Source organism: Haliotis rufescens, unplaced genomic scaffold (genome assembly GCF_023055435.1).
Source record: "Haliotis rufescens isolate VD_foot unplaced genomic scaffold, xgHalRufe1.0.p SCAF_2, whole genome shotgun sequence".
NCBI classification, from domain to species: Eukaryota; Metazoa; Mollusca; class Gastropoda; order Lepetellida; family Haliotidae; genus Haliotis; species Haliotis rufescens.
In genome coordinates, this window is record NW_025963890.1 from 61,649,046 (window position 1) to 61,676,350 (window position 27,305).

At 40.5% G+C, this 27,305-nt stretch overlaps 1 protein-coding gene across 1 annotated transcript in view; it reads left to right on the plus strand.

Annotated features, from left to right (window-relative positions):
- Positions 1 to 27,305, plus strand: part of LOC124142441 (tyrosine-protein phosphatase Lar-like) — a 483,544-nt gene that overhangs the window by 25,108 nt on the left and 431,131 nt on the right. The window lies entirely within an intron of this gene.

Sequence of the window (27,305 nt, forward strand, 5' to 3'; positions counted from 1 at the left end):
ATTTTGCACCTCGGTTCTGCATGCTCACCTAAAATAGAACACTAAAGAGTTTATGAGATTATAGATGTGTCTATTTTTCATTTCACACCTGTAGTAACGTGGCGAACTGTTGACGTTGACAGACCATGAACTAACTAATCGTATTTACAGGGAAACTATCTTTGATCCACAAAACCTACAACAGATATCTGTCACCTGAACATTTGTCACAGCAGGAAATGAATTTGGGTAAAGCTATTTTTCTGTGGCGCTAACTGTTTGAGTAAATAAATTACAAGATCCGATCATCCTTACACAACTCCCGCAGTGTGGTGGGAAAAACTTGTGATTGATTTCCATGCACCAGTCGACATTATTCAAACCTCACTTTCTGACTGACAATGGAAGTCTTCATCAGCATGTTTGTAATAGAAAATCTATATTCCTACCTCTTGGTTTTTGGCTGAGCTTTCTGTAGTGATTTCCTGATTCTAGTATTGGAATGCAATAGTACACTCTGTTAGAGAATGTTGAAACACTTCTTAGCATTAGGTGGAGAGGTAGCCTTGTGGTTACAGTGCGGCTCATCCTGCTTAGTCTGGGTTCGATTCCACATGTGGGAAAGCATGGGACGTTCTTTTAAAGTCCCTATATTGCTGGGATACTTTTAAGAGTGCTACCTTATCCTAATTGCATGGACCGCCTCCGTGGTCTAGTCTCAGAGCGTCCGCACGGAGAGTGGAAGGTCCGGGGTTCCATTCCCGTCCGCGTCATACCAAAAGACATTAAAAGATGGTACTTGGTGTTACCTTGTCTGGCGCTCGGCACTCAGAAAATTAACAAAGGGGGTCGCCTTTAAGAACCATACATGATTTGTTGTTGGAGATCGACTGGTAGAGAATACACTTAGTTCAAACAATAATGAAATACTGCTGTTTTCTGTAAATAATTTATGCCTTTTACATGTAAGTGCAGAGGCCTTGAAAACTAATGTGTTGTAAAACATGAAGAAAAAAAATGTGGGGCAATTTTGAATGAAATAATATAAGCTTTCAAATTCATGAAAAGTCGAGTCTTGGATAGGCGATGTCTTGACATTCTAAACACTTTTTGGAAGCAAATGTTTTCGGAAAGGTCAATCTATGATTCAGTTCACCAACTGTACATTTCATGGAGTATTGTCACTGTGGCATGGCTTCAACTTTCAGGCGCCGCGATTCATTGTGCAGAGTTGCCTCCCTTGGGTATGCACGAAACTTATGATTGTGGGTTCGAATCCCGGTTCGCCCCGATTATGTTTCTAGGTTTGTCGGCACCATACCCGTGCTTGTGGGTTTCACCAAGGTGGTGAACGTCTGAGACCTGCATCACTTCTGGCTTTCCTCCCACATTAAGCTGACATGCCTTAAAACTGGACTACTTTTAAAAGCGGCGTTAAACCCAACTCACTCACTCACTTCTACTCTCAACCTTGGTTTGTTTTCGTTTTGTTTGTTGTTTGTGTTTGCTACCTTCAGGCTGTGGTCACATGATGTAGATCCTGAGATCAGCTGTAAAATGAGTCCCCAAGGTCCATAACATTAACTTTGAATGAGGTTGTAAGCGCAGTTAATTATGGCTTGTATTTACATTGATGACTGCCAGAGGCGTCCTCTTCCAGTAGCCTTGACCTTGCATACACAGTGTGATGAAAGTCGTAAATGCTGATTAATGCCATTAAGGGACCATGGGGTAGCCTTGTGGTGTGGTGTGTTCTTTTTTCACTCCAAAGCTCTGGGTTTGACTCCCCACAAGGATACAAAATGTAAAGCCCAGGTTCGCTTTTCATGCTGAAGGCCCAGATTTGATTCCCCACATGGGTAAAACGTGTGGAACCCATTTCTTACGTCTCCTGCTATGAAAATGCTGGAATATTTTTTAACTAAAAGTGGTGGAAAGCCCAACTCACTCTCCCACTCATTCTCCCACTCACTGTCATCACCAGGCCAAATTTAAAGACACTGGTATCAAAGTTGAAAACAGCGATCGACCACTCCATCACTTTTAAGCTTTCCTCCTACATTAAGCTTCCTGCATAGTGTGCAGTTATGTGCTTGAAATCCTGTCAAAAGCAATATTAAACCTCTAATCACTCACTCATTTTGCCATCCCTTGGGCACACCGAAAATCTGTGATTGTGGGTTCGAATCCCAGTTCGCCCAGATTATGTTTCTAGATTTGTCAACATAATGTCTGTGTTCAGTTTGGGCTTTTTCTCCCACATGTAGCTGACACACCATGATATAACTGGAATACTGTTCAAAGCGGTAATAAACCCAACTCACTCACTCACTTTACCAATTTGTTTTCAGTGACCTGATTGCGGACATTGTACATGTTATTTACTGCAGTGGAATGGCTTGACATTATTGCATTGCATCTGATCTCCTGCCTTCAAGAAACAATCCTGACGTACCATTGGGGACTTTGTAATATGTAATATTCACTAGACAAAAAGCATGAAGGCTGGACCCATGAAGATCCGGGGTAGAATAGGTCTTCAACAACCCATGCTTGCTGTAAAAAGCGACTATGCTTGTCGTAAGAGGCGACTAATGAGATTGCTGACTTGGTTGATGCATGTCATTGTATCCCACTTGTGTGGATCGATGCTCATGATGTCAATCACTGGATTGTCTTGTCCAGACTCGATTTTTTACAGACTGCCGCCATATAACTGAAATATTGCTGAGTGGGGTGTTCAACAACAAAGATATGTTGCTCATGCTATCAACCCCTAGTTTGCTTGACCCGGACTCAGTTATTTACAGCCTGCTGTAAAATAGCTTAAATATTGCTTGCTTGACATAAAACTACATCACTCATACCTGAATCATACCATGAAACCTTTGACAAACAAAGCATTGAGGCTGATAAGGTATTTGACCAGGGTCCTGTCCCACAAAGCGATCTTAGTGCAAAGACTGGCGTAAGACTATGTTCAGTATGCCAGTTTCAGTCGTCATTATACAAAGATTGACTTGGGGAACAGGCCCCAGGCTACTATGGATACCCAGGGTAGTCACTTCTTCCGGTCAAAATGTACCTCAAACTATGTCAACCCTGTAACGTTTTGGTTTTTGGTCTAACGCCTTATGCCATCTTTATGATAGTGACCTGTATATTATTAGGTCTGGTCCAGACAGTCCAGTGATTTCATATTATGAGCAATCAACCAAGTCCCTGAACCTGACCACCTGAGGGACGGTCGGGTAGCCTAGTGGTTAAAGCGTTCGCTCGTCACGCCAAAAGACCTGGGTTCGATTCCCGACATGAGTACAATGTGTGAAGCCCATTTCTGGTGTCCCCCGCCATGATATTGCTGGAATATTGCTAAAAGCAGTGCAAAACCATACTCACTCACTTAATCACTCACACTGACCACCTGATCCACTTTGTCGCTGTTTACGACCAGTCAAGGTTCCTGGGGACCAATTCTAACCCAGATTCCCCACTCACTCACTCGTGTGTATTGCACTCAGGCTGCCCCAAGGCCTGGATACAAGGTGCAAGGCTGTGTGTGTTCTTGAATAGTATGCTCAATCACATTCAGCTAAACTCACCAAGTGTTTGATGCCCATTCTAAGTGTTGAAGTCACTTTGTGTGTACATCAGGCCAGTGTGCTTCATTAATGTTATATGCATGCCATAAAAGGCGACTATGCTTGTCGTAAGAGGCGACTAAAGGGATCGGGTGGTCAGGCTCGCTGACTTGGTTGATGCATGTCATGTTATTGCATAGATCGATGCTCATGAAGTCAATCACTGGATTGTCTGGTCCAGACTTGATTATTTACAGACCGCTGTCATATAGGTGGAATATTGCTGAGTGTGGCGTTAAACAACAAACAAACAAACAAACAAACATTAATGTTGTAAAGCAGGATCAGTGTACTTTAATACAGGTGCCCTCTTTTACAATAAAACTTTTTTATCTTCTTAAGTTTGACCATTGAAATATTAATCAGTGTACATACCCTTGGACAATTATCATGTTAATCATTATAAATTACTGGGGTGTTACTTTATATATGTTAAATAATACTAACTATAAAGAACTTTGGTATGTTGTTGGGTATTTTTACATATGGAACCCGTTTCAGGCTTCCCTGTGTTGCATCACGAAACCAGTATGTTGACATATTATCGTCAAACTGCAACATATATGTCTTTAAACAGGCAAAGTCTGACATTTGTGATATATCTATCCATTGTCTGACAACTAAAGGTCATTTCAAGAGGTCAATGGTGGTAATGCGATTGTGGTCATGATAAATGTTATTGAATGAAAATGAAGGGTGTTAGTGCGAGTGACAAATGCATTTACTGTATGCTACAATGACTTTGCATTTTTCATATGACATTTGACTGCAATTTGAAGTATTCTGGCAGCTCATGGCTTTGAAGGTCAAGGTCATGTGTCCAAAACTGATGTCATCAAATCGGTCAGGCATAGATCTTGATTTGGTAGCTCGATGTGTAGGATGACGTTGTAATGCATAAAGGATCAACGATAAATAAACTCCTCTTATGTTGCTTGATACATCTCTGATACACCTTATCTTGTTCAAACCAGTGAGATGTTATTGTATGTTTTTTTTAAAAATTCAAATTTTACAAAACATTTAAAAGTAATTTTCTTAAGAAGGATTGGCAACATTAAACATTATGTTAATGTAATGACCACAGGAAGATCAAAGTTGTTCATGTCATCAATATATTTGTCACTCAACATTGTTCTAAATGTTTAAATGTTTCCCAAAGAATCTTTGCACCAATTTTTCTCTAACTCACTATAGATATTAGCATTCCCATATCTCGCATTACTGTTTTTTTAGGGGCGGTCGGGTAGCCTAGTGGTTAAAGTGTTCGCTCGTCACGCCTAAGACCCGGGTTCGATTCCCGACGTGGGTACAATGTGTGAAGGCCATTTTGGTGTCCCCCGTTGTGATATTGCTGGAATATTGCTAAAAGCGGCGTAAAACCATACTCACTCACTAACTCACCAGGTTTTTACCGGTAAAATTAGGCTTGAGCCGGCAATTCATGTGACTGTCCCTGTAAACCGGCAAATAAAGTACTTTATAAATCTTTGCTGTTGAACAAGACATCGGCGTAATATTCATGTGAGTATATTTTTTTAGGAAAGTCATCTTGTCTGTTACCATCAGGGTTTCTCCTTGTCTATTTTTAGTGCAAGGAAACATCATTTCGCTTTGCTTCGAGGTTATAAATATATTTGTAGCGACACCATCTTGAAATATAAAAAAAAGAGAACAGTTTGACTGAACTTTGTGTGAATGACGTGTAGATCTAACTAAGTCTCTTCAGAGATGATGTCATTACATTGAACCTGCTGCTGAAAGAATTAAAACCTGTTAATTTTCACACGTTTTTATATTTGTTGAAGTTTGGACTGACAAGAATTAGTGGGGACTGGCAGTTTAAAAAGCCAGCGGGAACACTGGATATTTGTACACAAATAAGGTTGCAGTGCCATCAAGGTTAACTTCAGAAGTCAGGTGAGCTACCGAGCCTGGTGGCGCTGTGTTTGGTGAATAACTCCGACAGGGTTTTACCTGGACCCAAAACACTAGGGGTCCAGAGGACTACCAGTTACCATTCGTCACCACTCTTTCCGAAACCTGCAAGAAGACTCGTCCCCCTATCGATGAATGTTATGTGTGAAAATACGACAAACCAATCAGAATGCGCATATGATTTTAAGTTCTTCGTCAAAGAATCCCTCAGAAATATTTTTTGATTTTACATATGTCTTGCATCTAAAAATATACCCAAGGCACAGTTAAATGTGTTCAATCATACTGTATAATTTCCACATGTCTAGATGTGCTTTAATTTGCATCTGAAATATATGGGGAAATATATGTGAACCATAACGGGATGAGTTGACAATTATTTTAGGTATGCCCGTTTGCGCTAAGACAGAACCCGGTCGCAAAAATGGCCATGAGAGGGGCACAAGTTGCTATTCAGCTTGTCCCGGAATAACACGAGTTGGTCACGAATGCCCCAGTTACTAATTAAAAGGTCCTTATAGGAAATATGAGGCTCCTGTAAAGTAATGAAATGGTGAAGTGTAGTGTACTGTAAGATATAATAATTACTTTAATTACCATGATTACAGGGACTGTATATTTCTTGTCAAGAATTTGGTACAATTGATATTATTGTTAGTCACTTTGGACCCAATTTTAGTTTTTGTCTGCATCCATTCTGTCCATTTGTGCATACTGGATGCACATTTCTGCATCGCGAATATCAAATGAATATTAACTGTTTACTTGTCCAGCGTCAAGTTCACAAGTTTGGGTTATTCACACCCCTGTTTGGTAACATCTGTGATCTGCGTCACATTTGGATTTTCACATTAAATCAACTCCGTGGTCAAGTGGATAGAGTGTCTGCCCAGTGGACACAGGGTTGAGCCCCAACTGTCATACTAAAAGATGTTAATGGAGGGTACTTGTTGTTTCCCTGCCTGGCGATTGGCATCAAATCAAGGAATACGCATGCACACAGTTCAATCATGTCACTATTAGGTCTAAATCCCAGGTCTTGATAAGATCCTTTGAATGTCAGCAACAAGGACTGGTTGGCTTGTAGTAGTATACTGTGTATGAGTTGGATATCTATGTTGAACTGTGGCATGGTGTGTCAGCACAATAAACTGGCATTAGTCTGAACTAGTACAAGCAGAGAGAGACACACACACTCATACCCACCCGGCAGGTGAAGTTCCAGGGTAGAATAGGTCTTCAGCAACCCATGCTTGCCTGTAAAAAGCGACTATGCTTGTTGTAAGAGGCGACTAACGAGATCGCTGACTTGTATGATATATGTCATTGTATCCCAATTGTGTGGATTGATGCTCATGATGTCAATCACTGGATTGTCTGGTCCAGACTCGATTATTTACAGACCGCCGCCATATAGCTGGAATATTGCTGCGTGTGGCATTAAACAACAAACAAACAAACACATAATACCCACCCACTCACTCACACCTCCACATGCACACAGCTCTGTAAGTGCAATGTTTTTTAATGCAATAAAGCCCATTTCATCTCGCCTTTCAATTTACACCAAAATGCAGGCAAAATTGGACCAAGTCTAAAGCAGCTTAAACTTAACTCACTCCAAATTGACCCTCTAAAATCACGATTGTTAATTTTATACCAATGGGAATGCCACCAAATGTCATCCAAAATTTCATCCAACATTTCTAGTTTTGCCAAATATATATGATAAAAAAAGAGAGTAAAATTCATTCAACTGGTGAACATGATAAATCTTTCGATACTAGTTTCCTGCAACTGAACATCATGTTCTCTGTGGCTAACATTACTTGACCTTTTGAGATCTATCTGAAATCGTTTTTAGTCTTGATGATCTTTGTGTATTTTGTCCGCACTAAAATGGGACAAGACTTAGTTCCGACTCAACCACGAGGTGAGTAACGCGAGCAATGTAGCCTAGCTATTCCCGAGCCGTCTCTCGTGTGACAATATCGTGAGCCTCATCAATAGTTTACTGGTACAAATGGGCTCTGGTGTTGATGTTCATTATGTAGTGAGGTAATGCTGTTTGCATACACCTCGCTGGGAGTAATTGGATTTTAGGAGAGATAGACTTTTGTCTTGACTTTGGAAGATATTTTTACATTAATTCCTTTGAGGTAAGGAATGCCATTGTTACACATTTGTGTAGATCTTAGATATAGATCATGAATGATGCTGGCATATATTTTGAAATTGGACACTTTTAAAAATGTGTCAATTTGTTAATGGAACCATGTAGTTTTGTATTTGCTGCAGAGATATAAGTCCACAATTATATACTACTCACAAGAAGTAAAGAACACCGATTCTTTCATTTTACTATAGTTATGAATGAATTAGATGTTCTTTACTTCTTGTGAGCAATATATATTTTTGAATGGAATGGATTTATTCATCAATACTTGCAAGCTTGGTTACCATTATTCAAAGTGTGGAACTTGTGTTGATTGCATATAGCATAAACTGAAATACAAGCAGCGGCATCCATTGCAAAGAGCTGGTGAGAAAGAAAATCTAATCTGGCAAACTGTTACCTTCAAAGATCGGTATTTGTTAGAAACCTGGTGTGAGAGATGTTAAAAAGGAGTATCACATATTGTGGTCCACGTCCGTGTTTTTATGTAATCGATGAGAACGCATCCCTCCTCCGTGTTCTTTGTTGCAGAGTACATCGACTTTGGTCATATTCCTTCTTGAGGTTTGATTTCTCTTGGTTGCTGTGACAACTGAGATGAAAATGTGATGTCATCACCATTGTGTCAGGTTTATCTCCATGGCAACCTTGTGTTTGTCACTAAATTTTATGAAGTATGTCTGTCAAGATTGGTTATTCTGCCCCAAGCTACACTGCAACATGTATTTAGGATAATAGGAAGGCTTCCAGCAAATATTATAAGTTTCAAGTAGTATCTATTGCTAAACAAATGGACTTATGGGATATGGAAATTAGTAGGTAAACTCGCATTGCTTGAAGATTTGACCACAAGCTCTGAGCTTGATTATGTTTGTTTGTTTGTTGTTTGATGCAGCACTCAGCAATATGCCAGCAACATGACAGTGGTCTGTAAATAATCAACAAGCATTGTCACCTTTTACATCAGTCATGGGTTGCTGAAGACCTTTTCCACCCCGGATCTTCACAGGTTATAAGCTTGATACTGCCACTGACTGAGTGTGTTTTACATCTGTGTTCTTGGCCTGTGAAGGTCTTCAGCAACCCATGCTTGTCATAAGAGGAGACTAACGGGATCGGGTGGTCAGGCTCGCTGACTTTGTTGATGCATGTCATCATGTCCCAATTGCGTGGATAGATGCTCAAGATATCAATCACTGGATTGTCTGGTCGAGGCTCGATTATTAACAGACCGCCATCATGTAGCTGGAATATTATGAGTGCGGCGTTAAGCAACATACAAACTTCAGCAGTTCATGAACCACTAGTTCATGACCTAACTGCTTTAGTGTGTATATTCATTAGCAAGGTATTTACGGAGAAGTTTCGAACATGATCAAGTCTAGGCCAGGTAAACCAGTACTGTAGTTACCATATTAAGGGCCAAGCTCCAAGAAGCATCCCCTGACCATCTTGTAGACCAATCTGTAAGTGATCTTGACAGTCCATATTTTCTTGTGTATAGTACAGATTCTGTACAGAAAACAACAGCGGAGAAAGGGAATATATAGAGAATCTCACCCAAGTGTCTTCTGATGTCAAATATATCAACATAAAGGTTTAAAACGCTGAGGCTTGCCAATTGCCAGTTATCAAAGTGCGCTGGGTACTTATTACAGCAAATACGGTACTTGATGACCTGAGCATTGACCCATGCTGTTGGGGTGCAGTGACATACAATCAGACAAGTTGCTCATTTGGTGGGCAAATACAACAGCATGGGTACTGGGGAACCAGGGGTGGAGTCACAGGGTACCAGATTGTCAGAGTGGGCGCTAAGCAAGAAGTGCTTCGGCATCTGACCACCTGACTGACAGTAATGGGAATTGGTGGGGCGGGCTTGGAATTTTGTTGGTACATATTTCGGCTGGATTCAAACTTTTCCAATATTTTCGAAGAAAATTATTTGTTAAAAAAATATACTAGTCCCTTTCAGAATAACAGATGATGGGTTGCTAAACATACCATATGGACTATTTCTTGCTGGGTGTAAAATTGATTTCTTTACCGGAAATATTAAGTGCTGTACTAATAATGGTGCATAAGCATGCTCTAAGCGTTGCTTAGCGCTTCTACATTATTTCCCTGGTCAATGGATCAATGTGTACTCAATATTCATTTTCAGCTCCCTGGGGAGTATTCAACCCAACCTGCCCATGAGACCTAAGAAGATTAACAGTCACGTTACCATCTCAACCTACCGGGTACCCATTCACTCCTGGGTGTACAGAGGCATTTTACGAACATATTGCCTAATGTGATACCGAATGGGCTTAATGATAAAGCTGTAACAAAACGATGGCGACATCAATCAATCCCATTATCCTCAACACACACGCATACAAGAATCCCCCATGTATAATTAGACATATAACAGTGTTGGTGGTAGGTAATGTGTCACTTATTGGCTGTAGACCCTTAAAGTATTTACATAAGGATAAATGAGTATTGACCACTTTCAGCTGTGGAAATAATCTGGCTGTAACCTTTCTCCGAGATGATTCTGTAACAATAAGAGTTTGTGCATGCTGGTTGGCCGGGAGACGAGGAAGATGCTAATCTTCTGATGATGTTTAGGTTTATTAATATCTTCAGATTGTCTGATCGCCTGTAAGTCAGAGGATACATCAGCATAGGTGTGTGGGAGTGACCATTTGGGTTGTTAAGCTAAATATATAAAAAGAAGTGAAAGAAATAATGTGTGGGTATAAAAGTAACGATCTGTGAGTGGGGTTCGTAAGACGTATTAGAAATGTTAATTGGTTCAAATTATAGAGCCATTTAATCTTTTATTGTACTTTATTCTTGAAACTGGCGTTATATTTCATCGTCTATTTTGGGGAGTTTTTTTGTGTGGTCATAATGATAGTGAAGGTTGGTTGGTTTGTTGTTTAACGCCGCACTCAGCAATTTTTCAGCTATATGACGGCGGTCTGTAAGTAATCGAGTCTGGACCAGACAATCCAGTGATTAATATCATGAGCATCAATCCACGCAATTGGGATCGATGACATGCATCAACCAAGTCAGCGAGCCTACCCACCCGATCCCGTTAGTCGCCTTTTACGACAAGCATGGGTTGCTGATGACCTATTCTACCCCGGATCTTCACGGGATAGTGAAGGGTATCCACCTACTTTTGTATGGCAATGTATTGCATTAATGATTCATGTATTGCGATACGTACCACAATATATGGCATGTGCTCTTTCATCTGTAATTTGATTTTCTGATAATAGTTTGTTTTTTCAACGGACTTCTCCTTTTTATCGGACTTCCAGTTTGTTGGATCTTGCTATGGGAACAAGAATATGGTCATGAGAAGTTTCGCTCATTCAGTCACTTGTGTAATCTTTGCCCTTAGGATGATTGTCTGCATGATTTTGAAAAACCCAATATACAGATATTTTCCAGACGTATTGTGAAAAGTATTCATTGGCATTTCAAATCGATATATACCAACGTGTTGTTACGCACCTCCAAATAATGACGTACAAGTTGTTGCCAGGGATGCAACTTAACCTGAAACAGCCTGAATAGTGATGACATATACAGTGCTTGAAATACAGTAAACTATGTTTATAACGAACACGCTTAAAACAAACTTCAGGCATTATAAATATTAAAAAAATCGCAAAAAGTAAGAGAAAAATCACATCTTGATTGAGTTGAAATAATGCCAACAACTACTTGATAATAACAAGAGTCGTCAGTAGATGACAATAGCAAAAGGCTCCTCTTCAGCCACTAGTTAATACATGTACCAAGTTTGGATGAAAAATCTTTCAAAGTTTTCAAGTTATGCTAGGGAGCAAAATACTAACAGATGGCCAGACCAGATGATGACTGTAATATATCTGATTAAAACTGAATACGTAAGTAGTCTTAAATTATCTGCCAGACAATCGGGAAGATGGAGGAAAATTTCATGCAGCCTGACAGAAAAGTTACTACCCACGGACAGGACACTGGACATATGCTGGCAGCCCTAAGTTGATTGAGTGATTGTTTGTTGTTTTACGCCACACTCAGCAATATTCCAGCTATATGACAGCGGTCTCTAAATAATCGAGTCTGGACCAGACAATCCAGTGTTTGACAACATGAGCATCGAACCACACAATTGGGATACGATGACATGTATCAACCAAGTCAGCGAGCCTGACCACTCGATCCCGGTTTTGAATCGGTATACTCTGTCAGAGTAGGGTATCCATGTTAAACTGCGGCATGGTATCTCCCTTGGCTAGCACTATAAAACCAACATTAGCCAGCCCTTGTTCAAGCAGCCACACACACATGTGCATGCACGTTGCTTTGTAAGTGCAATAATCTTGGACACAATGTTAAACCCAATTTCACCTCACCTCGCCTGCGTTCCAGTGGCACGGGTGGCCCAGTCTAAGGTTCTGCAAACCCTTGCGCAGAGTTATGTCCCTTGGGCAGTTGGTAACCTATAAATATGGGTTTGAATCCAGGTTTGCTCCAATCATATTTCTTTATTTGTTAGCACCATATCAGTGCTCGTGGGTTTCACCAAGGTGGTAAATCTCTGAGACCTGCATCGCTTTGGGATTTCCTCACACATTAAGCTGACATGCCTTGAAGTAACTGGAATATGGTTCAAAGCGACATTAAATCCAACTCACTCACTCACCTGCATTTCCTGTAAGCATTGTACCATGATGCAGTGGCAGTATCTGTTGTAGACTACTACAGGTTTTCAACATCTCCTCTGAAACATCAGATCTACAAAGCAGTCACCTTGCATGCATTAGTCCACTAGAATTTGAGTAAGTTGTGCCCAGAGAAGTTTGGGAGCCAATTATTTTTGAAGTGGCAGAAAAATCTTGTAAGGGTTAATTTTGCCCATTTCTCATTCCATTTTGAAATTGATATCCAGTACGTATGTAGTATATGCAACAAGATCTGGGCCCACTGCACAAAGCGATCTTAGCGCTTAGATGATCATAACTCCCATACTCTAACATAGGCTTACAATAGTTGTAGTGCTAAGATCGCTTTGTGCAAGTGGGCCCTGGTATATTTTTCTCAACATTTTTGATTTGGTCCGACAATATCTTTTTCACACGTTCCTGATTTCACAATCTGCACAACCACTGATTTATGAAGCTAAAATTGTGTGTAATTTATTTTGCATCAGGTGAATCAAACTTTTTAGTGTAAAGACACATTTACTTACTTGACAGGGAAGGTTATAATGAAGAAATTGCCTCAGGCGACATTTTTTTTATTTCTTGGTTTATGGATGCGCCGCTCTTTCAAAGTCCAAATGTTAAAAAAAAATAAAAATGAAAATTACCCTTTTTTTTATTACCGCCGATCTTTTCGACAAAAAGTTCAAACAAAAAAAGATTTCTTTTCCTCGTCAAGCATAAAGCAAAGGGAAGTCACTCTGATATTTCTTGCTGGGAACCTTCTCTAATACCATCAAAGCTTGTCAACGCAAAGCGCAGTGGTGACCAGTTTAACTATTTCAACACTGTTGGCTGTTCAAAGCCACAAGTCACACCGCACGGTAGACCGTCCAAGTCACGTCAAAATAGTTTATAATTATATTAACCTACTTGTCATATCATTCATTTATTAAATCTATCACATTTCACAATGTCTGAAATACGTATTCCATTTGATTTTATCATTTTTTTATCTATAGATTAAAAATGTATTCACTTGACACTATTTCCCGCAATGTTATTGAAAATAAAATTCTCGGGCACACTTCGACAACAGGTCCTCATCGAACATGTCAAATAGCAAAATAAAGACGTTTCACGCGCTGAAATGTCTTTATTTACAAAGTAATAAAATCATCAAAAATATATCTATAAAAGTATTATTTCCAACTTTTCGTGCGATCGCATATCGTAAGTCAAATGACATCTCGGCTTTCGTCGCCTCGATTTCTCGGCTCGGACACGATGTCTTAATGCCAAAATATATGCATAAGAAATCTTTGTCACAGCTCGTAACCTAGCTCTATGCATCCATAAAGTTCCATATTTTTAATATAGATCGCGATTTCATGCTAAAATGTTCAGAATAACATGATTTAACCCAAACCTTTCGCCAAAGTCTCAAAAAATTATCGTTGCTGTAATTTGATTAGCTGCCTTAGGTCACGTGCTTAAATTTGACCAATCACGAACCTTGTAGCAGATTTTGTCGGTGAAACAATAGAAGTTTTTTTAATGTATACTGACATGGCAGGACGTATGTGTTATTCATACGAAGCTTTGAAAACCGACGTATTTCCTCATGTTAGTGAGCGGACAGCCACTATCATCGGGAAATGGGTGATGACAGATATTATTTGTAATTCTTTTTAAAATAATGTTCCAACAACGTAAACAAATGAAAATTAAAAAGAAATAGGTAAGTGGATTTTATGAATTCTTATATTTGCCGAAAAAATCGTTAGATTTGCGCTAAATTTGTACGTTATGAATGTTTTAGCTTACATTATTATTTATTTAAAACAAACTTTATTTAGTTGTTCATGAATTATTTAAATAATGAAATACACATAACTTTCATATTTATAAACAATAGGATTAATTAGACCTTTCAAATAGTGTATGGCCAAACATGTAGTAGCAAAGATGTTAATTTCAGCAGATAATTCCTTGATACATGTTGGTTTCATCTATCACAGAACAGTCTCTGGGAACTTGGTGTCACAGCAGTAATCTTCTGGTTGGCTGGTGTTGAAAGAGTTAAACGTTGCCCATGCTGCCAAAATAGCAGCGTCTTTCATGCATTTCCACCCATGACATGAATATTGTTATGTTGCCATCCTTGCACAAGCTGAGTGCCAGGGATATAAAAAAAATGTTCTTGAAAAATTGAGTTATTTTACTTTTATTATGCCAGGATATTTTTTTTCATACCTACCTAACTTTTTAAGACAAAATTCAGGTAAAAAAAATGTGAGAGGCTTTTTTTTTCTTTTTTTTTTAATTGGCCTGCCTCACTTTTGAAATGAGTTTGAAATCCGTAAACCAAGAAATAAAAAAAGTGTCGCCTTAAGGTGTTTTAAGGTCTTATTTGGAAAGAGTCCAGCATGTTTCAGTGGCTCTACGATGACACAACTGGATGTCAGTGTTAGAAACTGGCACTAGTCCTGTAGTTCTTGCCAAACTGCCCAAGAGTTAGGTATCATAAGGACAAGCAGACTGGCCATTTTTAAGGGTTTTGGTATATGTTGTCATTATAAGGACTAATGGACTATACATTTCTACCATTGGATGTGCAGAGTTGTCCTTTCAATGCCAGGATTTTTTATAAATTTGTTTGAGCGGAAGGTCTGGGGTTCGATTCTCAGCCGCGTCATACCAAAAGATGTTAAAAGATGGTACTTGTTGTTACCCTTTCTGGCGCTAGGCATTTAGGGGCTAAAACAAGGACTGGTCGGCTCAAAGTGAGTATACTGTGTCTGAGTGGGGTATTCATGTTAAACTGCGGCATGATATCTCAGTGAGCTAGCACTATAAATCGGCATCAGTCTGGACTAGTACAAGCACGCACACGCACACACACACACACACACACACACACACACACACACACACATTTGGACGTGACGTTAAACCCAATTTCACCTCACCTAAGTACCAGGTATTTGTCTACATTTTGATAGCGCTTATCAAAAATTGGACAGACATGTCAAGGGTGCATTTTGAGACCTATAAACTTAGGAACAGACATTGCAAAAGGTCTTTTTCATCTATGCTGTACGTGCCTATTGGAGATGCTGGTTAATGTAAGTAACCTTTACCAGGAACACATAATGCTCATCCTCTGACCGAGACATCACATCACACACGGTCATTACCTGGATTTGTTATTTCAAGCCGCCCCCAGGGACAAGCATTGTTACAGAACCATATACCTTGAAACCATAAAGTAACTCTCCGAGTTTCATTGAGTGTCAGGTATCGGGTTCTCTTGGGGGTACATTTGAACTTCCTGCTTGTCTCAAGAGCCAACTGAAGTGGGGATTGGGGTGGTTACTGTGTGCGAGACATTGTTTCAGGAATTATGGGAGCGGCGGGTAGCTTTGTGGTTAAAGTGTTTGCTTGTCATGCTGACAGCCCGGGTTCAATTCCCCACTGTGTGTGAAGTCCGTTTCTGGGGTCCCCAGCCGTGATATTGCTAGAATATTGCTAAAAGCGACGTAAAACATGCTTGCTCGCTCACTCACTCGGGAACTCAGGAACATATGCCCTTAAACTAACTCTGGATTTAGCCATACTTAGCCATATCAAGGTGACCTATATTATATTTTAGAGAGTCATAAAGCAGGCACTTTGAGGTGATTGGGACATAATTGGTCCCCATTACCCTATGCTTGTTGTAAGAGCCAACCAAAATGACGATTGGATGTGACATGGCTGATTTTCAATGCACGAGGTCAATGGTGCTTGTGCCATCAGCCACTTCGGTCTTTTTCAGAATCTTCATAACAGCCGTCATGACATCAGAGCTTCAGTTAATTTATCATGGACAAGGTATCGGATATATATGGCTTGGACATCCAAAATGTCTTCATGATGGCAAGACTTTTGTTGTTTTCAGGGTTCAATGGTCTTGGGACCCTATAATTCTGATATTGATGTAATAATGCTGTAAAGCTGAAGATAGCATGAATCAAAATTGGATCCACTGGTGGGTAAAGAGATCCACATTGGAGTATGATTACACAACTAAATCAGCTGTCCTAAATAAGGGCTTGCGTTGCCTGTGGACCACTTATCTGACAACAATCAGACCCTGCAAAATTAGAATGGTTCTTTCTGGATTTTCTGCTGCCCATGACAAAATGAAAGCCACAGAAATGTTTTTGTATGACATTTGCAAAACTGATCGGGATATCTGATATCCAAGAATTGATGGAAATTGAAGTAGTTTGTTCCTGAAACTATTAGCAGTGATAAAAAAATAAACCTTGGGTGCTTGAGGTTTGCTGCTGTGGTGTTATAATTCAAGGGAGCCTGTAAATCGTTACCTTTTCACATTGGTCATGTGAAAGGATCCCTTTCTGCTCGATTTTCAACACTGATTAGTTATATCCAGATAGTCTCTGAAGATTCATCCTCGATCATCTAGTGTATTATATCTCCATTCTAATTTGATTAATGCTGTGGACCCTTTCACTACCTTAGCTTTGTATCGGACCTCATGTCACCACCTCAGTTGCTCTAGCTTAGCACAGATTTTCTTTCTCTCATAAGTGATTTGATTGGACTGCAATTTTTAGTATCATGCTGTTTGAAATAGGCTCAAAACGGAGCTATTGTGCCATATCGGTCATGGGTGTTTATCAAAATAAAATGAACACGTAATACACTGGATAATCAAGGATTCTGGAGAGTTTCTTTTTACATTATTTCACACTGGCTGAAAGATGGGTTCCGGGTTGTAAGTGACCTTCAACAACCCATGCTTGTCAGAGGTTACTAACGGGATGGTTGGTCAGGCTTGCTGACTTGGTTGTTACATGTCATCGTATCCCAATTGCGTATATAAGTTCTCATGATGTCAATCACTGCATTGTCTGGTCCAGACTCAAATATTTACAGACAGCCGTCAAATAGTTGAAATATTGCTAGGTGTAGCGTTAAACAACAACAAACAAACCGATGCCATGTTAATCTTGTTCTGTTTAAAGAAGTAAGGTTCCTATCTACCTAAGCCTAAACTCTTGGTCTGTTAGCCTCAAACTAATGAGATTCAAGTTGACCTTAATAGCCTTTCTAAACTCCTAATTTTCATTTCGGTCACAGCTGATGTTAAACATGGGATACTGGGGACCTGTTCCTCCCTGGGTTAGATCCATGAGGCATGGAAGCTATGACGGCCAATAGTCTGACATACCAATAATCACAGTACCAGCATGAAAGTGAGCAAGCATTAAAGGTCACGTTGTAGGCAAACTGTTGCCTAGTTTCATGACAAGGTGGGGCGGTCGGGTAGCCTAGTGGTTAAAGCGTTCGCTCGTCACGCCGAAGACCCAGGTTCGATTCCCGACATGGGCACAATGTGTGAAGCCCATTTCTGGTGTCCCCCGCCGTGATATTGCTGAAATATGCTTAAAGCGGCGTAAAACCATACTCACTCACTCACTCATGACAAGGTACTGTCATCAGTATTTGTGATTAGGCGATACCATCAGTGATACACTATCATACCACAAGTGCTCATGAAGAGATTTCGAAGGCTAAGAGTCTTTCACGTTTAAATTACACCGAGTAGCAACAATGGTGGCTGGAAGTGACTGTCTATGGACAAGCCGATCCTCGTAAACTGTCTTGGTCGTGGAATAAATAGCCTGGGTTGTATTAGAGCCTCATAAAGCGCTACAGGTACTGAGAAGAAAGTTCATTAAGACGTGAGATAAACCTCATGGTGCTAATTTAGTGGGTGTGCTCCTCATCATTTCATTAGTGCTATAGCTGCCCATTGATCACAGATAGGTATATTGACAGTGCACCGAGAGGCCACCCCAGACCACGGTGCTGCTACAGCCTCTAATGAGCCATTGTTTCTCAGGGACTCCATTGATTGGAGAGAAAAAAAATTGTTGCTGAAAATAAAGACTTTTCCATTGAATTTCTGCAGGGGATAGTGTTAGCTGTCTGACGTGGCTTTTTTTTGGCAAGTTTTGGAGTTGTATATAGGGAGAGATGGATGTTGTATGTTTAACCCTGGGGCTGGTAATTTGAAACTGATGTGGAGCCATATTGCTTGTAGGTGCTTGTAGAATTGAGGATGTCGCTGAATAAAGCTGTTTGGTGATTATGTTGGAAATGGTAACTTATGATTTTGTAGACTACCAGCTGATTTCATTTATTTCCTTTTGGGAGAAATTTGTTGAGTCTATTTCCCATCTTTGTCCCTTGCAATGTGATTAGTGTTCGGGAAACTCCAAACTGTTGGGGAGGTCGAGGTTTATGTTGGACCAGGAATCATTGTCCTTCAGATGATCACCAGGAAGGACACAGATATCAGGGTTCATGATAAGGATACAAACTTCATGTGTTTTCAGATTTGCAGGTGTTGTTGCAGCGGTAGAAACTGACAGTTTTAGTCCACTAGTGAGTGAGTGAGTTAAGTTTTAAGTCACATCGGCAATATTTCAGCCATAAGGTGACTATAGTCCACTAGTCCTTATGATGATAACATATAGCAAAACCCTTGGAAATGGCAAATTTCTACAAGTCCTTATGATACTTTAACTATTAGGCTGTTTGGCAAGGACTACAGGACTGGTGCCAATTTCCACCGCAGTTGTTGGGTCATCAATGCATAAAAATGATGTCACCCTGGAAGGCGATGACGTCACCCTGGAAGGCGATGACGTCGCCCTGGAATATGATGTCACCCTGGAATATGATGATGTCACCCTGGAATATGATGGCACCCTGGAATGTAATGATGGCACCCTGGAATGCGATGATGTCACTGGAATGTGATGATTGCACCCTGGAATGCGATGATGTCACCCTGGAATGTGATGATGTCACTGGAATGTAATGATGGCACCCTGGAACGCGATGATGTCACTGGAATGTGATGATGTCACCCTGGAATGTGATGATGTCACTGGAATGCGATGATTGCACCCTGGAAGGTGATGACATCACTCTGGAAGGTGATGACATCACTCTTTAAGGCGATGATGTCACTCTGGAAGGCGATGATTCATGATACAATGGATGATGCCATATGTCCCCGTCACGACTGATCCTGTCTGGTCAGCAGAATGTGGAAACAAACCAAATAAATCAGTTGTCCTGATAAATATTGATCAAACTGATATTTAATTAACAAAGTTTCCATTTCACCAAATGTTTCTAATTTGTGTTTGAGAAAAAGAAGTTCAAGAAAAGTATGGGGTTCAAATTCAGTTAAAAATGTCAGATTGCAGCTTATGATCAAATTCTTTTTGCAGTATTGTGTGAACATGTGCAGACATTAAGTGTTGCTCTTTATTGTTGACTAACAGGATTGGGTGGTCAGACTCACTGATTTGTTTGATGCTTGTCATTGTATCCCAATTGCGTGGATTGATGTTCATGGTTTCAATCACTGGATTGTCTGGTCCAGACTCGATTTATTTACAGATTGCCGTCATGTAGCTGGAATATTGCTGAGTGCGGCATTTGGCAACAAACAAACAAAACTGTGAACTTGTGTTATTGAACACAAATAAGTGATTACATGTAATTATTAACATAAATATAAATTCATATCATGATTTTTTTAAGCATGCTAATTCAAAATTACCGTTACAATAAGAACAATTAAAAAAGTCAGTCTCCATCCTCCTAGAAAGTAGACTTTTTAAAGGAAATTGCAAAAAATATTATTTTTAGTTTGAAACAAATATGTAAAATTATTCAGCCTCGTAATGTAATTAATTGATGACAAATATTTGCAATTTACTCATGATCTTGAAAACAATAACGTTCGTACATTTACTCATTTACCACCCATAAAGTATGGCATAATATAAAACACGACTATCGTAGATACAAGTACTATAGTTATAGGCACAGTGTGCCGAGCGAACGAATCACACGGAAGATTTGGGCAGCTGTGCTTGTTGGATTTTTTTATGAAGTGTGAATGAAGTATGATATTTATACGAATGTGGGAATATAATCTTTTTTTTCCCTAAATGGTACCACCTTATTTATAGTGGACCGAAATCCAAACTCAGACCTACAGTAGTTTTTGTTCATGACAGAATATGCAAGAAAATAATGTGCACTAAGAATTAATACAACATAATCACATGGACTTTAAATTTGGCCCTTCCGGTGGTGTCGTTTACATCATAATCTTGCAATTTCAAATTTGCTCTCGTTGCCTTGCTAGATCACAACATGGTCGCCTCCATGGAATGATTGAAGAATGTCAGATTGGCGTATTTAGTCACTTTTTTCTCTTAAATTTGGATTTATTTTTTTTTAAATATGAAAATTATGATGTGTTATTACTTAAGAATAGATGGTGAAAAGTTAGGTTTTGGAGTGGAATATTCCTATAATTAATGATAATTAATCAGCTAGCACCATAGAAGGAATTTGTACAAAACTCTCTTCAAAGATATATGTATCAGTTTCTAATTCATCTGAGAAATTCAATTTTTTGAAAGCTGATTTCATCAACTACCAGATTTTTATCCAAGCATAGAGCGTCTGGCTGCCATATAAAATAGATGAGGATTTTTTCCATTTTGGACCGAATATTGCTCTTTATTTTGAACTTCCAAATGCCAGAGACTCATTTCAGCATGGCCTCTCTTGAGACACAACTGATGGTGTTATCAACTTATCACATATAACCAATTAATGACACACAACTACAGCACTTGTCATCCGTAGTCAGCAGGTGGATCTTTTTGAATCAGACATGACAAAAACCCTGCTTTCTTTGTAATCCTCTGTTGCTAGACATACATACCGGTACACTATTATAGCTTAATTGGTTTGATTTAGCAGAAAACATTTGAAAGTAGTTGTGATGAAAACTAAACAAGAGATTCCCACTACCTTAACTGATATATGAAAAATCAGTGGTTGTGTTTGACTAAATATATAGGATTAATGGCAGAGATAAAAAAATGCAATGTGAGACCTGATTTTATACAGATATCTGTATACTATCCACATCGATTTCATGCTTGCTGGCAATGAATTACCAAACACGTATTGATATTCCAGCATGCCTCATCGTTGAAACTGAAGAGGGAGAGCTTGCTGTCTATTGCCTGAATGGTTGTATTGCAATAAATTGGATTTCAAGAAGATGCGATGTGATATACTTTGGAATACACTGCAACACACTGAGAACTCATTTTATGGATGTAAATGGTCAATTTTGCTGAACATTAGTGTCATTTGATAGTGTCATTTTATATCTTTGTAGTGTGTTGTGTGCAGGGTTAGAAATAAATTCCTATTTTCATTTGTCCACAAAAAGTGATATGCTGCAGAGTTGCCTTCTACCTGATGGTAGTCCACAGGGAAACGTCACAAGTTCTTCCTGAATTTGACTTGTCTCAGACCAGCTGACTTATATTAATTTTGAACCCTGGTATGACTTATCGTGTGTATTGTATATTCTCAACCAAATTTGGGAATTGACCTACATTTAACCTCGGCCAATATGGAGTTCAAGTGGTTTGAGGTGTCTCAATTTGCTGTGCTAATATAATATAACTTTCCATGAATTTAAGATTTGCCATTTCTAGTCTGCCCAAAAGGGCCCTTATGTATGACATCTTTTGATAGAAAGTGTTAGCTTGACCCTGTGGGTGTTGATGGCCCAGTCGTGTAAGGCTCCACAATTCGCTGTGCAGAGTTGCGTCCTTTTGGCACGCCAGAATTTTTGATCGCCCGATTATGTTTCTTGGTCTGTCAGCTCCATTTCAGGAAACTGGTAAACGTCTGAGACATGCATCACTTTGAGATTTCATCACTCCTATTAAGCTGACACTTTGTGATATGACTGGAATACTGTTCAACCCAACTCACTCACTCAAACTTCGCCCTGTCAGTATTCTTGATCTGAACTGGTCACCTGTACCCCAGATAAGTCACAGATAAGTAGAATACACAGAATAAATCACTAACATCCAATTGCATACAAATACACATGAAAAATATAAAAAACCCAATGTTATTACAAACGAAAGGAAGTGTTTGTTGCAAATGCACTGCAGGTTGCTTTCCTGGGTTGGCTTTCTTACGTATGCCAGGATCTGGTTTGCCAACACTGTACCCATAGTCACGGGTTTCACCAAAGCAGGAGACCCGTGAGGATTCGGCGTAGAAGAGGAATTCAGCAACCCATGCTTTTAATAAGAGGTGACTGGGATTGGGTGGTGAGGCTCGCTGACTTGGTTGATGCATGCCATCGTATCTCAATTGCGTGGGTCGATGCTCATGATATCAATCACTGGATTGTCTGGTCCAGACTTGATTATTTACAGACTGCTGCCATATAGCTGCAATATTGCTGAGTGCGGCATTAAACAACAAACAAACCAAAGCATGTGTAGGACATGTCTCACTACAGGCTTTCCGCCCACATGAAGCCAACTGATGTGTCTGTGTTTTGTTGTTAATGCCACACTCAGCAATATTCCAACAATTATAAAAAAATTAGTCTGGATCAGACAATCCAGTGGTTGATATTGTGAGCAATGATCTATGCCATCATGTTACGATGACATGCAACCAAGGTTAATCCATTTAGTCACCTCTTACGACCAGCAAAGGTTGCTTGGAACCTATTCTTACCAAGAATACCCCTGGGGCTGAGACTTCCGATAACTGAAAAATCTGTTCAAAATTAATGTAAAGGCAGACTCATTCCTTCACTTATATGTAATATTTAGCACTTCATCCATTGAGCATCGATTTGAAAGAAAGCTTGTTGATATTCCAATCGCTTTCTTTGGTTAGAATAGACCAAGTGATCTTGTAAGAGAAATCCATGAATCATTGCAATTTTCTTTGAAGGATATCGGGTAAAAACTTTGGTTAGTTTATGGTTTGTGATGTTCGGCTCATGTCCAACAACCTCATTGATGGCTTCTGGCGGACAAGTCTGTGATTGAGACACGTTAGTCTTCTGGTTGCCATGACAACATGTCCCCCATGAAATGTTAAAAGCTACGTACTTAAATGATATTCTGAAAGTTGATCTATGTCCAGAATCCCAGGAGATGACGCCACAGAAACAAAAGCAGATCGACAGGTCAGATTTTCGAAGAGGTAATTTTCACGAGGATTGAATCAGAACATGCAAGCTCTAAGCGTTATCATTCTCTGTTTTTCTCCACATATTGTCTTGATTTTCTCTCTTGTCATGAACCAAGAACCTGTCATTTCTTCGGATTCTCTGATCAATCAAAGAGTATAAGTATCGGCCACTTTTTGCTCACATCTCGTGCACAAGTCATATGAGTTGCCATTTTCCACAGAGAATGCCCTCTGGCATACATTATTTGTGTTTGGGTGTGTTTATTTCAGATGTTCGATAAGAAGGAGAGGTATCTAAATCTTTGAATTCTTTTCAGCCTGTTCTCAACTTGTTCCCATCTTGGCTCCATCTTGTGCCAAGTCTTGGCTCCATCTTATTCCAATCTCGGCTCCATCTTGATCCCATCTTGGCTCCATCTTGGCTCAACCTTGGCTCCACCTTGGTTCCATCTTGTTCCCGTCTTGGCTCCATTTTGTTCCCATCTTGGCTCCATCTTGTTCCTATCTTGGCTCCATCTTGGCTCCATTTTGTTCCCATTAATGCTCCATTTTGTTCCCATCTTGGCTCCATCTTGTTCCTATCTTGGCTTCATCTTGTTCCCATCTTGGCTCCATCTTGGCTCCATCTTGTTCCCATCTTGGCTCCATCTTGTTCCGATCTTGTTCCCATCTTGGCTCCATCTTGTTCCCATTTTGTTCCGATCTTGTTCCCATCTTGGCTTCATCTTGTTTCCCTTCTCGGCTCCATCTTGTTCCCATCTTGGCTCCATCTTGTTCCCATCTTGGCTCCATCTTGTTCCCATCTTGTTCCCATCTTGGCTCCATCTTGTTCCCATCTTGGCTCCATCTTGTTCCCATCTTGGCTCCATCTTGTTCCCATCTTGGCTTCATCTTGTTCCTATCTTGGCTCCATCGTGTTCCTATCTTGGCTCCATCTTGTTCCTATCTTGGCTCCATCTTGTTCCCATCTTGGCTCCATCTTGTTCCCATCTTGGCTCCATCTTGTTCCCATCTTAGCTCCATCTTGTTCCTATCTTGGCTCCATCTTGTTCCCATCTTGGCTCCATTTTGTTCCCATCTTAGCTCCATCTTGTTCCCATCTAACCCCCCTCGTTCCCATCTTAGCTCCATCTTGTTCCTATCTTGGTACCATCTTGTTCCCATCTTGGCTCCATTTTGTTCCCATCTTAGCTCCATCTTGTTCCCATCTTGGCACCATCTTGTTCCCATCTTTGCTCCATCTTGTTTCCCTTCTTGGCTCCATCTTGTTCCCCTTCTTGGCTCCATCTTGTTCCCATCTTGGCTTCATCTTGTTTCCCTTCTTGGCTCCATCTTGTTCCCATCTTAGCTCCATCTTGTTCCCATCTTGGCACCATCTTGTTCCCATCTTTGCTCCATCTTGTTTCCCTTCTTGGCTCCATCTTGTTTCCCTTTTTGGCTCCATCTTGTTCCCATCTTGGCTTCATCTTGTTTCCCTTCTTGGCTCCATCTTGTTCCCATCTTAGCTCCATCTTGTTCCCATCTTGGCTCCATCTTGTTCCTATCTTGGCTCCATCTTGTTCCCATCTTGGCTCCATCTTGTTCCCATCTTGGCTCCATCGTGTTCCCATCTTGGCTCCATCTTGTTCCTATCTTGGCTCCATCTTGTTCCCATCTTGGCTCCATCTTGTTCCCATCTTGGCTCCATCTTGTTCCTATCTTGGCTCCATCTTGTTCCCATCTTAGCTCCATCTTGTTCCTATCTTGGCTCCATCTTGTTCCTATCTTGGCTCCATCTTGTTCCCATCTTAGCTCCATCTTGTTCCCATCTTGGCTCCATCTTGTTCCCATCTTGGCTCCATCTTGTTCCTATCTTGGCTCCATCTTGTTCCCATCTTAGCTCCATCTTGTTCCTATCTTGGCTCCATCTTGTTCCTATCTTGGCTCCATCTTGTTCCCATCTTAGCTCCATCTTGTTCCCATCTTAGCTCCATCTTGTTCCTATCTTGGCTCCATCTTGTTCCAATCTTAGCTCCATCTTGTTCCTATCTTGGCTCCATCTTGTTCCCATCTTGGCTCCATCTTGTTCCCATCTTGGCTCCATCTTGTTCCTATCTTGGCTCCATCGTGTTCCCATCTTGGCTCCATTTTGTTCCCATCTTAGCTCCATCTTGTTCCCATCTTAGCTCCATCTTGTTCCTATCTTGGCACCATCTTGTTCCCATCTTGGCTCCATCTTGTTCCTATCTTGGCTCCATCTTGTTCCCATCTTGGCTCCATTTTGTTCCCATCTTAGCTCCATCTTGTTCCCATCTTGGCTCCATCTTGTTCCCATCTTAGCTCCATCTTGTTCCCATCTTGGCTCCATCTTGTTCCTATCTTGGCACCATCTTGTTCCTATCTTGGCACCATCTTGTTCCCATCTTGGCTCAATCTTGTTCCTATCTTGGCTCCATCTTGTTCCCATCTTAGCTCCATCTTGTTCCCATCTTGGCTCCATCTTGTTCCCATCTTGGCTCCATCTTGTTCCTATCTTGGCACCATCTTGTTCCTATCTTGGCACCATCTTGTTCCCATCTTGGCTCCATCTTGTTCCCATCTTAGCTTCATCTTGTTCCCATCTTGGCTCCATCTTGTTCCTATCTTGGCACCATCTTGTTCCCATCTTGGCTCCATCTTGTTCCCATCTTGGCTCCATCTTGTTCCCATCTTAGCTCCATCTTGTTCCTATCTTGGCTCCATCTTGTTCCTATCTTGGCACCATCTTGTTCCTATCTTGGCACCATCTTGTTCCCATCTTGGCTCCATCTTGTTCCCATCTTAGCTTCATCTTGTTCCCATCTTGGCTCCATCTTGTTCCTATCTTGGCACCATCTTGTTCCCATCTTGGCTCCATCTTGTTCCCATCTTGGCTCCATCTTGTTCCCATCTTAGCTCCATCTTGTTCCTATCTTGGCTCCATCTTGTTCCTATCTTGGCACCATCTTGTTCCCATCTTGGCTCAATCTTGTTCCCATCTTAGCTTCATCTTGTTCCCATCTTGGCTCCATCTTGTTCCTATCTTGGCTCCATCTTGTTCCCATCTTAGCTCCATCTTGTTCCTATCTTGGCTCCATCTTGTTCATATCTTAGCTCCATCTTGTTCCCATCTTAGCTCCATCTTGTTCCTATCTTGGCTCGATCTTGTTCATATCTTGGCACCATCTTGTTCCTATCTTGGCTCCATCTTGTTCATATCTTAGCTCCATCTTGTTCCCATCTTGGCTCCATCTTGTTCCCATCTTGGCTCCATCTTGTTCCCATCTTGGCTCCATCTTGTTCCCATCTTAGCTTCATCTTGTTCCCATCTTGGCTCCATCTTGTTCCCATCTTGGCTTCATCTTGTTCCCATCTTGGCTCCATCTTGTTCCCATCTTAGCTCCATCTTGTTCCCATCTTGGCTTCATCTTGTTCCTATCTTGGCTCCATCTTGTTCCCATCTTGGCTTCATCTTGTTCCCATCTTGGCTCCATCTTGTTCCCATCTTGGCTCCATCTTGTTCCCATCTTAGCACCATCTTGTTCCCATCTTGGCTCCATCTTGTTCCCATCTAAGCTTCATCTTGTTCCCATCTTGGCACCATCTTGTTCCTATCTTGGCTCCATCTTGTTCCCATCTTGGCTCCATCTTGTTCCCATCTTGGCTCCATCTTGTTCCCATCTTGGCTCCATCTTGTTCCCATCTTGGCTTCATCTTGTTCCCATCTTGGCTCCATCT